This window comes from Lampetra fluviatilis, unplaced genomic scaffold (assembly GCF_964198595.1).
Source record: "Lampetra fluviatilis unplaced genomic scaffold, kcLamFluv1.1 SCAFFOLD_1249, whole genome shotgun sequence".
NCBI lineage: Eukaryota > Metazoa > Chordata > Hyperoartia > Petromyzontiformes > Petromyzontidae > Lampetra > Lampetra fluviatilis.
In genome coordinates, this window is record NW_027621283.1 from 6,190 (window position 1) to 20,957 (window position 14,768).

At 53.3% G+C, this 14,768-nt stretch overlaps 1 long non-coding RNA gene across 1 annotated transcript; it reads right to left on the reverse strand.

The window, feature by feature from the left end:
* Positions 1-5,975: 5,975 nt before the first annotated feature.
* Positions 5,976-11,498, reverse strand: LOC144955039 (uncharacterized). The gene is made up of 4 exons (XR_013641479.1): positions 11,407-11,498; positions 8,701-8,824; positions 7,079-7,214; positions 5,976-6,059 (listed from the first exon to the last, which is right to left on the reverse strand). It is a non-coding gene; the product is annotated as an uncharacterized LOC144955039 (long non-coding RNA).
* Between the last annotated feature and the right edge of the window lie 3,270 nt (positions 11,499-14,768).

Genomic DNA, 14,768 nt, shown 5'->3' on the forward strand with positions numbered 1-14,768 from the left:
CCCACTCACTCACTCACCCACCCCTCACTCACTCACCCACCCACCCAACCACTCACTCACGCACCACCGCACTGTACGTACAGTCCACCCATCGCTATCACCCCAACGTCACCCGAACGTCGCCTGAACGTCGCCTGAACGTTGCCCGAACGTCGCCCGAACGTTCACGAGAGTGAAGATTTTCCTCACCTCCTGATCCTCGTTCGCCATCGCGAGCAGCTACTGTAGATGGGGGAGGAGCTACATAGAGAGTGGGAGGAGCTACAGGGGTCAGTGGGAGGAGCTACAGGGTGAGTGGGAGGACCTACAGAAAGAGTGGGAGGAGCTATAGAGAGAGTGGGAGGCGCTATGGGGAAGAGTAGGAGGAGCTACGGGGAGAGTGAGAGGAGCTACAGGGGAGAGTGGGAGGAGCTACGGGGAGAGTGGGAGGAGCTATGGGGAGAGTGGGAGGAGCTATGGTGAGAGTGGGAGGGGCCACGGGGAGAGTGGGAGGAGCTATGAGGGTCAGGGGGAGGGGCTTGTGGCGAGAAGGAGGTGGGAGGGGCCATAGAGACCCTGACGAAGAGATTTAAATTTCGATTTAATTTCGATTTAAAGTTTTCGTGACTGCAGGGATTCATCTTCTTGGTTCTTTCGGTAAAGTCATCACGTAGAAGGGAAGTAATAAAATAATAAAAATAAAACATAACAAAATAATATAATACATTTTTTAAAAATAAAGCATAATAAAATAAAATAATAAACGTCATTATTATAATAAAATAATAAAAATAAAACATTATTTAATAAAATAATAAAATAATATTATTTTATTACTTCCCTTCTACGTGACTTGTCCGAAAGAACCAAGAAGATGAAGATATTAAATTCTCTCGCTCCCCATTGGCTGAGGACGTGACCACGTGGACCCGTAGCTCCGCCAATCAGAATCGCGTGTTGATGGTGCGGGTCTCATACGAAGACTTTCGATTTAAAGCCTCTTTCGTGACGTCGTGAGAATTTTATATAAAGATAAGATAAGATGTTTGATGTGCTTCTTGGTTCTTTCGGTAAAGTCACGTAGAAGGGAAATAATAAAATAATATTAACATAAAACAATATTCTAATAGGGGTTTTTCCATTTTTTCTGGCAACAAAAACTGACACCTTTAGCAAGGAATCCTGTTGACATTAGCCACAATACTTGCAGTCAAATGCAAACAAAAAACGTTTTGTTGCCAGAAAAAAGGGGGGAAACCCTATTAGTATATGTTGGTACTGGCAAAGGAGTTCACATGAAGATAAAAAATATTGTTTACATTTTTTCATAATTTTAATTATTGTTCTTCTTGGTTCTTTCGGTAAAGTCATCACGTAGAAGGGAAGTAATAAAATAATAAAATAAAACATTATGAAATAATAAAATAAAATAATAAGATGTCATATGATAATATAATAAAATATAATAATATAAAATTATATAATAATAAAATAATATAATTTAATATGATAATAAAATGTAATATGATAATATAATAAAATATAATAATATAAAATTATATAATAATAAAATAATATACTATAATTTAATATACTAATAAAATGTGATATGATAATATAATAAAATAATCTAAAATTATATAATAATATAATAAAATAATATATTATAATATAATAATAAAATATTATAATAGAAAAATATATAATATCATATAATAATGAACGATGATAATATAATAATATATTATAATATAATACTATATTATATATATTTTATTATTTAAAAATGTTTTATTTTATTATTTTTATTGTTTCCATGCCACGTGACATTTTCCTGAAAGAACCAAGACGTCATCGATGATTTCTGCCTTCCTATTGGCTGCGGCTTTGACCACGTGAGCAGCAGCTCCACCAATCAGGAGCGAGATGCTGTTGTTGGGGGGGTGGGGTTGAAAATAAACGATGACGTCATTGAGAATTCTTTGAGTTTCTATTGGCTGTGGAAGTCCCCCACGTGACTCGCGGTTCTACCAATGAGGAATGAGATTTGGCGGTGGGGGGGGGGGTGGGGTCACCAAAAATGACGTCATGGCTACTTCCTCCGCTTCCCATTGGCTGAGGAAGGTGGCCCACGTGGGGGGCCGTGATCAACCAATCAGAGCGGCGGAGGGGTGATAAAGGGGGGGGGGGTGGGGGGTGTAACCGAGGTACGGAAACCCGCGGAGTTCAAAAGGTAAGAGCAAAAACGCGATTTAAAATCGCGAAACTTTTATTTGAATTAAAATATAAATGTAATATTTTTTGCTTTAATAGCGAGGTTAGAGAATGTTACTTGGCAATAATAATGATAATTAATGTTAATAAATGAAGGATTAATTATTATATACTGACTCACGTGTTTGTGTTGTAGTACAGAGTTAGACTCATGGCCTTAATCTAAGTTGTCTAGTGGTTGTTGTTTGACTTTCATGGCTTTATTTTGGTAATTTTTAAAAAGTGTATTGGTTTGGTCATGTTTGTGTTGTTGTACAGAGTTAGACTGATGGCCTTAATCTAAGTTGTCTTGTGGTTGTTGTTTGACTTTCATGGCTTTATTTTGGTGATTTTCGACAAGTTTTTTGGTTTGGCCATGTTTGTGTTGTTGTAGTACAGAGTTAGACTCATGGCCTTAATCTAAGTTGTCTTGTGGTGGTTGTTGTTTGACTTTCATGGCTTTATTTTGGTGATTTTCGAAAAGTTTATTGGTTTGGCCTTGTTTGTGTTGTTGTACAGAGTTAGACTCATGGCCTTAATCTAAGTTGTCTTGTGGTGGTTGTTGTTTGACTTTCATGGCTTTATTTTGGTGATTTTCGAAAAGTGTATTGGTTTATAGCCATGTTTGTGTTGTTGTAGTACAGAGTTAGACTCATGGCCTTAATCTAAGCTGTCTTGTGGTTCTTGTTGTGTTTGTTTGACTTGCATCCCACTGGGATTTTTGCACACAGCGTTGGTGTACGGTGCATTATTCGGGAATATTTTGCCGTCTTTTCTTGGATGTTCTGTTTGCACTCAGTCGCACATATTCACTTTAAGATGTTTTTTTGTTCATGTTTTAGATTTTTGTTTGTTGCGGTTGCACCCGATTCAAGAGCCGAATGGCTCACAGGGCTCTCTACCTAATACATGAACTTGAACTTGCATCCACTCACCCACCCACTGACCCACTCACTCACCCACTCACCCATCCACTCACCCACTCATTCACCCACTCATCCACTGACCCACTCACTCACTCATCCACTAATTCACTCACCCACTCACTCATCCACTGACCCACCCACTCACTCACCCACTCATCCACCCACTCACTCACTCATCCACTCACTCACCCACTCACCTACTCACCCACTCACTCACCCACCCACTCACTCACTCATTCACCCACTCATCCACTGACCCGCTCACTCACCCACTCACCCATCCACTCACCCACTCATTCACCCACTCATCCACTGACCCACTCACTCACTCATCCACTAATTCACTCACCCACTCACTCACCCACCCACTCACCCACTCATTCACCCACTCATCCACTGACCCACTCACTCACTCATCCACTAATTCACTCACCCACTCACTCATCCACTCATCCACCCACTCACTCACTCATCCACTCACTCACCCACTCATCCACTGACCCACCCACTCACTCATCCACTCACTCACCCACTCATCCACTCACTCACCCACTCATCCACTGACCCACCCACTCACTCACTCATCCACTCACTCACCCACTCATCCACTCACTCACCCACTCATCCACTCACTCACTCACTCAGCCTCTCACTCATTCACTGACCCACTCACTCACTCACTCAGCCACTCACTCACTCACTCAGCCACTCACCCAGCCACTCACTCACTCAGCCTCTCACTCATTCACTGACCCACTCACTCACTCACTCAGCCACTCACTCACTCACTCAGCCACTCACTCACTCAGCCTCTCACTCATTCACTGACCCACCCACTCACTCATCCACTCACTCACCCACTCATCCACTCACTCACCCACTCATCCACTGACCCACCCACTCACTCACTCATCCACTCACTCATCCACTCACTCACCCACTCATCCACTCACTCACTCACTCAGCCTCTCACTCATTCACTGACCCACTCACTCAAGGCAACATTTCCACCAAATACATTTTTATTAAAGCGACATTCCCATAATTCGAATAACTTACAGCCTCTATTAGAGGTTTAATAATACTGTGGGTGAGTGAGTGGGTGGGTGAGTGGGTGAGTGGGTGGGTGAGTGAGTGGTGAGTGAGTGGCTGAGCGAGTGGCTGAGTGAGTGGGTGAGTGGTTGAGTGAGTGGGTGAGTGAGTGGCTGAGTGAACGCCTGACTGAGTGGGTGAGTGAGTGGGTGAGTGAGTGGTTGAGTGAGTGGGTGAATGAGTGGCTGAGCGAGTGGCTGAGTGAGTGGGTGAGTGGTTGAGTGAGTGGGTGAGTGAGTGGCTGAGTGAACGCCTGACTGAGTGGGTGAGTGAGTGGTTGAGTGAGTGGGTGAGTGAGTGGTTGAGTGAGTGGCTGAGTGAGTGAGTGGGTGAGTGAGTGGGTGAGTGAGTGGGTGAGTGAGTGGTTGAGTGAGTGGCTGAGCGAGTGGCTGAGTGAGTGGGTGAGTGGTTGAGTGAGTGGGTGAGTGAGTGGCTGAGTGAACGCCTGACTGAGTGGGTGAGTGAGTGGGTGAGTGAGTGGCTGAGTGAGTGGGTGAGTGAGTGGCTGAGTGAACGCCTGACTGAGTGGGTGACTGAGTGAGTGGGTGAGTGAGTGGCTGAGTGAGTGGGTGAGTGAGTGGTTGAGTGAGTGGCTGAGTGAATGGGTGAGTGAGTGGTTGAGTGAGTGAGTGAGTCACTATAACCATGCAATTTTCACCTCACATGCATCAGCAATACTTTGCCAAAATCAACATTTGCCAGCCTCAGCCTGGCCACAAACTGGCTCCTATAGCCACAAGTAGCAGCAGCAGCACACACAGTGACCCATCCTGAGCCTCGCCACCGACTCCACGTCTCTACACATCTCTCTGTGTGTGTGTCTCTGTGTGTGTGTCTCTGTGTCTCTCTGTGTGTCTCTCTGTCTCTGTGTCTCTCTGTGTGTCTCTGTGTGTGTGTCTCTGTGTGTGTGTCTCTGTGTCTCTCTGTGTGTCTCTCTGTCTCTGTGTGTCTCTGTGTGTGTGTCTCTGTGTGTGTGTCTCTGTGTCTCTCTGTGTGTCTCTGTGTCTGTGTGTGTCTGTGTGTGTGTGTCTCTGTGTGTGTGTCTCTGTGTGTCTCTGTGTCTCTCTGTGTGTCTCTCTGTCTCTGTGTCTCTCTCTCTGTGTATCTGTGTCTCTCTGTCTATGTGTCTCTGTGTCTCCCTGTCTCTCTGTGTCTCTCTGTCTCTCTGTGTCTGTCTCTAGCTCTGTGTGTCTCTCTGTGTCTCTGTGTGTCTCTCTGTGTCTCTGTGTGTCTCTCTGTGTCTCTCTGTGTCTCTCTGTGTCTGTCTCTAGCTCTGTGTGTCTCTCTGTGTCTCTCTGTGTCTCTGTGTGTCTCTCTGTGTCTCTGTGTGTCTCTCTGTCTGTGTCTCACAACTCGGAGCTCTCCGGCATTTCAGGCACCACGCAGGCCACGATGACCCCCTCCCTGCGAATCACCTCCTGTACTTGGCCTACTCTTCCACGACCACCACCACCCTGACCACCACCACCACCACCCTGACCACCACCACCACCCTGACCACCACCACCACCACCGTGACCACCACCACCACCACCGTGACCACCACCACCACCACCACCGTGACCACCACCACCACCACCACCGTGCCTGGCAAATCCTTGAGCTTGCCGATTGAAGTTTTGAGGTTCCTCGTTCTGCTGCTGATGCTGCTGATGATGATGTTGTTGATGTTGTTGATGTTGTTGATGTTGTTGATGTTGTTGATGTTGTTGATGTTGTTGTTGGTGGTGTTGTTGAGGTTGTTGAGGTTGTTGTTGGTGGTGGTGGGAGACCGCGGCTGATGCGTACGGGGTGAAGGGAGTCGCGGATCTGATGGGGGAGGAGGAGGGGATGGGATCGATGTTAATCGATGAGGTTCGTGATAATCGATGAGGTTCATGATAATCGATGGGATCGATGTTAATCGATGAGGTTCATGATAATCGATGAGGTTCATGATAATCGATGAGGTTCATGATAATCGATGGGGATCGATGTTAATCGATGAGGTTCGTGATAATCGATGAGGTTCATGATAATCGATGAGGTTCATGATAATCGATGGGGATCGATGTTAATTGATGAGGTTCATGATAATCGATGAGGTTCATGATAATCGATGAGGTTCATGATAATCGATGAGGATCGATGTTAATCGATGAGGTTCATGATAATCGATGAGGTTCATGATAATCGATGGGATCGATGTTAATCGATGAGGTTCATGATAATCGATGGGGGCCAATGTTAATCGATGGGGTTCAATGTTAATCGAAGGGGCCCATTGATAATCGATGGAGCCCATTGAAAATCGATGTTCCCTATGAAAATCGATGGACCCTATGATAATCGATGGGGACCCGATGTTAATCGATGGGATTTCAATGATAATCGATGGGGTTCATGCTAATCGACGGGGTTCAATGTTAATCGATGGGACTCAATGTTAATCGATAGGGTTCATGATAATCGATGGGGCCCAATGAAAATCGATGGACTCAATGATAATCGATGGTCCCTATGAAAATCGATGGGTCCCATTGATAATCGATGGGTCCCATTGATAATCGATGGGTCCCTTTGATAATCGATGGGTCCCATTGATAATCGATGGACTCAATGATAATCGATGGGTCCCATTGATAATCGATGGGTCCCTTTGATAATCGATGGGTCCCATTGATAATCGATGGACTCAATGATAATCGATGGGTCCCATTGATAATCGATGGGTCCCATTGATAATCGATGGGTCCCTTTGATAATCGATGGGTCCCATTGATAATCGATGGGTCCCATTGATAATCGATGGACTCATTGATAATCGATGGGTCCCAATGTGAACTCGCCTGTTGAAGCTCCTGAAGTTGGATGGAGGGGGCGGGGCCAGCGTGGGAGGGGGCGTGGTCACGTCAGGCTCGACTCCGCCCCCAGCCTGTTCCCATGGCGACCGGTAAATCTTCCAGCCAATCAGAGGCGCGGGTCCTGAAACAATGTGGTGGGTGAGTGGGTGAGTGAGTGGGTGGGTGAGTGGGTGGGTGAGTGGGTGAGTGAGTGAGTGGTTGGGTGAGTGAGTGGGTGAGTGAGTGGGTGAGTGAGTGAGTGAGTGGGTGGGTGAGTGGGTGGGTGAGTGGGTGGGTGAGTGGGTGAGTGAGTGAGTGGTTGGGTGAGTGAGTGGGTGAGTGAGTGAGTGAGTGGGTGAGTGGGTGGGTGAGTGGGTAAGTGAGTAGGTGAGTGGGTGAGTGGGTGGGTGGGTGAGGGGTTGAGTGGGTGAGTGAGTAGGTGAGTGGGTGAGTGAGTGGGTGGGTGAGTAGGTGAGTGGGTGAGTGAGTGGGTGAGTGGGTGAGTGAGTGGGTGGGTGGGTGGGTGAGGGGGTGAGTGAGTGGGTGAGTGGGTGAGTGGGTGGGTGAGTGGGTGAGTGGGTGGGTGAGTGGGTGAGTGGGTGGGTGAGTGGGTGGGTGAGTGGGTGAGTGAGTGAGTGGGTGGGTGGGTGGGTGAGTGGGTGAGTGAGTGAGTGGTTGGGTGAGTGAGTGGGTGAGTGAGTGGGTGAGTGAGTGGGTGAGTGGGTGAGTGAGTGGGTGAGTGAGTGGGTGGGTGGGTGGGTGAGGGGTTGAGTGAGTGGGTGGGTGAGTGGGTGAGTGGGTGGGTGGGTGAGTGGGTGAGTGGGTGGGTGAGTGGGTGAGTGGGTGGGTGAGTGGGTGAGTGGGTGGGTGAGTGGGTGAGTGGGTGGGTGAGTGGGTGGGTGAGTGGGTGAGTGAGTGAGTGGGTGAGTGGGTGGGTGAGTGGGTGAGTGAGTGAGTGGTTGGGTGAGTGAGTGGGTGAGTGAGTGGGTGAGTGAGTGGGTGAGTGGGTGAGTGAGTGGGTGAGTGAGTGGGTGGGTGGGTGGGTGAGGGGTTGAGTGAGTGGGTGGGTGAGTGGGTGAGTGGGTGGGTGGGTGAGTGGGTGAGTGGGTGGGTGAGTGGGTGGGTGGGTGAGTGGGTGAGTAGGTGAGTGGGTGAGTGAGTGGGTGGGTGAGTGGGTAGGTGGGTGGGTGAGTGGGTGGGTGGGTGGGTGAGTGGGTAGGTGGGTGGGTGAGTGGGTAGGTGGGTGGATGAGTGGGTGGGTGGGTGAGTGGGTAGGTGGGTGGGTGAGTGGGTGAGTGAGTGGGTGATGATGATGATGGTGGTAGTGGTGGTGTTGATGGTAGTGATGGTGGTGATGGTGGTGATGGTGATGGTGGTGATGATGGTGGTGGTGGTGGTGATGATGGTGGTGGTGATGATGGTGGTGGTGGTGATGGTGGTGGTGGTGATGGTGGTGGTGATGATGGTGGTGGTGATGGTGGTGGTGGTGATGGTGGTGATGATGGTGATGATGGTGGTGATGGTGGTGGTGGTGGTGATGGTGGTGATGATGGTGGTGGTGGTGGTGATGATGGTGATGGTGGTGGTGGTGATGGTGGTGATGATGGTGGTGGTGGTGATGGTGGTACCCGTGGTTTTATTTGTCGTGGAAGTCTTTGAGGGAACGACTCCTCCTCGACCTCCACCACCTCCACCACGTCCACCACCTCCACCACCTCCACCACCATTCACCACTCTCACTACCTCGGGAGCCTAGACAGACACAGACACAGAGACAGACACAGAGAGACAGAGAGACACAGAGACACAGACACAGAGACAGAGAGACAGAGAGACACAGAGACACAGAGACAGAGACACGGACACAGACACAGAGACACGGACACGGACACAGAGACACAGAGACAGAGACACGGACACAGAGAGACACAGAGACAGAGTGGCTGAGTGAGTGTGTGAGTGAGTGGCTGAGTAAGTGACTGAGTCAGTGTGTGAGTGAGTGGCTGAGTGAGTGACTGAGTCAGTGTGTGAGTGAGTGGCTGAGTAAGTGACTGAGTCAGTGTGTGAGTGAGTGGCTGAGTGAGTGACTGAGTCAGTGTGTGAGTGAGTGGCTGAGTGAATGAGTGAGTGGCTGAGTGAGTGACTGAGTCACTGAGTGAGTGAGTGGCTGAGTGAATGACTGAGTGAGTGAGTGACTGAGTGAGTGAGTGGCTGAGTGAGTGAGTGACTGAGTGAGTGAGTGGCTGAGTGAGTGAATGACTGAGTGAGTGAGTGGTTGAGTGAGTGACTGAGTGAGTGAGTGGCTGAGTGAATGACTGAGTGAGTGAGTGGCTGAGTGAGTGACTGAGTGAGTGACTGAGTGAGTGAGTGGCTGAGTGAATGACTGAGTGAGTGAGTGAGTGACTGAGTGAGTGAGTGGCTGAGTGAGTGAGTGAGTGACTGAGTGAGTGAGTGGCTGAGTGAATGACTGAGTGAGTGAGTGAGTGACTGAGTGAGTGACTGAGTGAGTGAGTGAGTGGCTGAGTGAATGACTGAGTGAGTGAGTGAGTGGCTGAGTGAGTGAGTGAGTGACTGAGTGAGTGAGTGGCTGAGTGAATGACTGAGTGAGTGAGTGAGTGACTGAGTGAGTGAGTGACTGAGTGAGTGACTGAGTGAGTGGCTGAGTGAGTGGACGACTACACAATGGCGGTGGTTGACTAGACAGTGGTGGTGGTGGTGGTGGTTGTAGTGATGGAGATGGACTCACCTTGTCGATGGTGATGGTGGTTGTAGTGGTGGTTGTGGTGGTGGTTGTGAAGGTTGTTGTGGTGGTGGTGGACTAGACAGTTGTGGTTGTAGTGGTAGTGGTTGTAGTGGTGGTTGTAGTGGTGGTTGTGGTGGTAGTTGTGTGGTGGTGATGGACTCACCTTGTCGATGGTGGTGGTGGTGGTAGTTGTAGTAGTTGTGGTGGTTGTGGTGGTTGTAGTGGTAGTTGTAGTGGTTGTGATGGTGGTAGTGGTTGTGAAGGTTGTGGTGGTGGTGGTTGTGGTTGTAGTGGTGGTGGTAGTTGTAGTGGTAGTGGTGGTTGTGGTGGTTGTGGTGGTGGTTGTGAAGGTGGTGGTGGTTGTGGTGGATGTAGTGGTGGTTGTGATGGTGGTAGTGGTTGTGGTGGTTGTGGTGGTGGTTGTGAAGGTGGTGGTGGTTGTGGTGGTTGTAGTGGTGGTGGTGATGGTGGTAGTGGTGGTTGTGAAGGTGGTGGTGGTTGTAGTGGTGGTTGTTGTGGTTGTGGTGGTTGTGGTGGTGGTTGTGAAGGTCGTGGTGGTTGTGGTGGTTGTAGTGGTGATGGTGGTGGTGGTTATGGTGGTTGTGGTGGTGGTGGTTGTGGTGGTTGTGGTGGTGGTTGTGAAGGTGGTGGTGGTAGTTGTAGTAGTTGTGGTTGTAGTGGTAGTTGTAGTGGTTGTGATGGTGGTGGTGGTTGTGGTGGTTGTGGTGGTGGTGGTTGTGGTTGTAGTTGTAATGATAGTGGTGGTTGTGGTGGTGGTTGTGAAGGTGGTGGTGGTTGTGGTGGTTGTAGTGGTGGTGATGATGGTGGTGGTGGTGGTAGTTGTAGTAGTTGTGGTGGTTGTGGTGGTGGTAGTGGTTGTGAAGGTTGTGGTGGTGGTGGTTGTGGTTGTAGTGGTGGTGGTAGTGGTTGTGGTGGTGGTGGTTGTGGTGGTGGTGGTAATTGTAGTAGTTGTGGTGGTTGTGGTGGTGGTAGTGGTTGTGAAGGTTGTGGTGGTGGTGGTTGTGGTTGTAGTGGTGGTGGTAGTGGTTGTGGTGGTGGTGGTTGTGGTGGTGGTGGTAGTTGTAGTAGTTGTGGTGGTTGTAGTGGTTGTGAAGGTGGTGGTGGTGGTAGTGGTGGTGGTAGTTGTAGTAGTTGTGGTGGTTGTAGTGGTTGTGAAGGTTGTGGTGGTGGTGGTGGTTGTGGTTGTAGTGGTGGTTGTAGTAGTTGTGGTAGTGGTAGTTGTAGTAGTTGTGGTGGTGGTGGTGGTTGTGGTTGTAGTGGTGGTTGTAGTAGTTGTGGTAGTGGTGGTGGTGGTAGTTGTAGTAGTTGTGGTGGTTGTGGGGGGTGGTAGTGGTTGTGAAGGTTGTGGTGGTGGTGGTTGTGGTTGTAGTGGTGGTGGTAGTGGTTGTGGTGGTGGTTGTGGTTGTAGTGGTGGTGGTAGTGGTTGTGGTTGTAGTGGTGGTGGTAGTGGTAGTGGTTGTGGTGGTGGTTGTGGTTGTAGTGGTGGTGGTAGTGGTTGTGGTGGTGGTGGTGGTGGTAGTGGTTGTGGTGGTGGTGGTAGTGGTGGTGGTGGTTGTGGTGGTGATCTCACCTTGTCGATGGTGAACTTCTCTGCGCGCTTCTGTTGCACCATGAACATCCTGGAGCCTCGGTTCATGGAGGCCGGAGACAGCTCCTCCAGACACTCCGGAGTCACCCCTAGTGAGGGGGGTAGTGGGTGGGTGAGTGGGTGGGTGAGTGGGTGGATGGGTGGGTGGGTGGGTGAGTGGGTGGGTGAGTGGGTGGGTGAGTGGGTGGGTGGGTGGGTGGGTGGGTGAGTGGGTGGGTGGGTGGGTGAGTGAGTGGGTGGGTGGGTGAGTGGGTGGGTGGGTGGGTGAGTGGGTGGGTGAGTGAGTGGGTGGTGGGTGAGTGAGTGGGTGGGTGGGTGAGTGAGTGGGTGAGTGAGTGGGTGGATGGGTGGGTGAGTGGATGAGTGGGTGAGTGGGTGGGTGAGTGAGTGGATGAGTGGGTGAGTGGGTGGGTGAGTGAGTGAGTGAGTGGGTGGGTGGGTGGGTGAGTGGGTGGGGTGAGTGAGTGGGTGGGTGGGTGAGTGAGTGGGTGGGTGGGTGAGTGGGTGGGTGGGTGGGTGGGTGGGTGGGTGGGTGAGTGGGTGGGTGGGTGGGTGAGTGGGTGAGTGAGTGGATGGGTGGGTGGGTGAGTGGGTGAGTGGGTGGGTGGGGTGAGTGGGTGGGTGAGTGGGTGGGTGGGTGAGTGGGTGAGTGGGTGGGTGGGTGAGTGGGTGGGTGAGTGGGTGGGTGGGTGAGTGGGTGGGTGAGTGGGTGGGTAGTGGGTGGGTGAGTGGGTGAGTGGGTGGGTGGGTGAGTGGGTGAGTGAGTGGGTGGGTGAGTGAGTGGGTGAGTGAGTGGGTGGGTGAGTGAGTGGGTGGATGGGTGGGTGAGTGGGTGGGTGGGTGGGTGAGTGGGTGGGTGGGTGAGTGGGTGAGTGAGTGGGTGAGTGAGTGGGTGGGTGGTGTGGGTGGGTGAGTGAGTGAGTGGGTGGATGGGTGGGTGAGTGGGTGGGTGGGTGGGTGGGTGGGTGGGTGGGTGAGTGGGTGGGTGGGTGAGTGGGTGGGTGGGTGAGTGGTGGGTGGGTGGGTGAGTGGGTGGGTGAGTGAGTGAGTGAGTGGGTGAGTGAGTGGGTGGGTGGGTGGGTGAGTTAGTGGGTGAGTGGGTGAGTGGGTGGGTGGGTGAGTGGGTGAGTGGGTGGGTGGGTGGGTGAGTGAGTGGGTGGGTGGGGTGAGTGGGTGAGTGGGTGGGTGGGTGAGTGGGTGAGTGGGTGGGTGGGTGGGTGGGTGGTGAGTGAGTGAGGTGAGTGAGTGGGTGGGTGAGTGGGTGAGTGGGTGGGTGGGTGAGTGGGTGGGTGAGTGGGTGGGTGAGTGGGTGAGTGGGTGGGTGGGTGGGTGAGTGGGGTAGTGGGTGGGTGAGTGGGTGAGTGAGTGGGTGAGTGGGTGTGTGGGTGGGGTAGTGGGTGGGTGTGTGGTGGGGGTGGGTGTGGGTGGTGGGTGAGTGGGTGAGTGGGTGAGTGGGTGGGTGGGTGAGTGGGTGGGTGAGTGGGTGGGGTGAGTGGGTGGGTGAGTGGGTGGGTGGGTGGGTGGGTGAGTGGGTGGGTGGGGGTGGGTGGGTGAGTGGGTGGGTGAGTGGGTGAGTGGGTGTGTGGGTGGGTGAGTGGGTGGGTGAGTGGGTGGGTGGAGTGGGGTGGGTGAGTGGTGGGGGGTGGGTGGGTGGGTGGGTGAGTGGGGTGAGTGGGTGGGTGGGTGGGTGAGTGGGTGGGTGAGTGGGTGGGTGGTGGGTGGGTGAGTGGGGTGGGTGGGTGGGTGGGGTGGGTGGGTGGGTGAGTGAGTGGGGTGGGTGGGTGAGTGGTGGGTGGGTGGGTGAGTGGGTGGGTGAGTGGGTGGGTGGAGTGGGTGGGGGGTGGGTGGGTGGATGGGTGGGGTGAGTGGGTGGGGTGGGTGGGTGAGTGGGTGGGTGGGTGGGTGAGTGGGTGAGTGAGTGGGTGGGGGTGGGTGGGTGGGTGAGTGGGGTTGGGTAGTGGGTGGGTGAGTGGGTGAGTGGGTGGGTGGGTGAGGTGGGTGGTGTGTGGGTGGGGTGGTGAGTGGGGTGAGTGGGTGGGTGGGTGGTGGTGGGGGTGGGTGTGGGTGGGTGGGGTGAGTGGGTGGGTGGGGTGGGTGGGTGGGGTGGGTGGGTGGGTGGGTGGGTGAGTGAGTGGGGTGAGTGGGGTGGGTGGGTGGGTGAGTGGGTGAGTGGGTGGTGGGGTGGGGTGTGTGGGTGGGTGAGTGGGTGGGTGGGTGAGTGGGTGGGTGAGTGGGTGGGGGGTGTGGGGTGGGTGTGTGTGGGTGAGTGGGTGGGTGGGTGGTGGGTGGTGGGGTGGGTGGGTGGGTGAGTGGGTGTGTGGGTGTGGGTGGGGGGTGTGTGGGTGGTGGGTGGGTGGTGGGTGGGTGGGTGGGTGAGTGGGTGGGTGGGTGGGTGGGTGGTGGTGGGTGGGTGGTGGGTGGGTGGGTGGTGTGGGTGGGTGGTGTGTGGGTGGTGGGTGGGTGTGGGGTGGGTGGGTGGGTGGGTGGGTGGGTGTGTGGGGTGGGTGGGTGGGTGGTGGGGTGGGTGGGTGGTGGGTGGGTGGGTGGGTGAGTGGGTGGGTGGGTGAGTGTGTGAGTGGTGGGTGGTGAGTGGGTGGGTGGGTGGGTGGGTGGGTGAGTGAGTGGGTGAGTGGGTGGTGGGTGGGTGGGTGAGTGGGTGGGTGGGTGGGTGGGTGGGTGGTGAGTGGGTGGGTGGGTGAGTGGGTGAGGTGGGTGGGTGGGGTGAGTGGGTGAGTGGGTGGGTGGGTGGGGTGGGTGGTGGGGTGAGTGGGTGAGTGGGTGGGTGAGTGGGTGAGTGGGTGGGGGGGTGGTGGGGGTGGGTGAGTGGGTGGGGTGGTGGGTGAGTGGGTGGGGTGGGTGGGTGGGTGAGTGGGGTAGTGGGTGGGTGAGTGGGTGAGTGAGTGGGTGGTGGGTGGGGTAGTGGGTGGGTGGGTGGTGGGGGTGGGTGAGTGGGTGGGTGAGTGGGTGGTGGGTGAGTGGGTGGGTGGGTGAGTGGGTGGGTGAGTGGGTGGGTGAGGGGTGGGTGAGTGGGTGGGTGGGTGGGTGGGTGGGGGTGGGTGGGTGGGTGGGTGGGTGGGTGGGGTGGGTGTGTGGGTGGGTGGGTGGGTGGGTGGGTGAGTGGGGTGGGTGAGTGGGTGGGTGAGTGGGTGGGGTGAGTGGTGGGGGTGGTGGTGGGGGGTGGGTGGGGTGGGTGGGTGGGTGGTGGGTGGGTGGGTGGGGTGGGTGGGTGGTGGGTGGGTGGGTGGGTGGGTGGTGGGTGGGTGAGTGGGTGGGTGGTGGGTGGGGGTGGGTGGGTGGGGGGGGTGGGGTGGTGGGGTGGGTGGGTGGTGGTGGGTGGGTGGGTG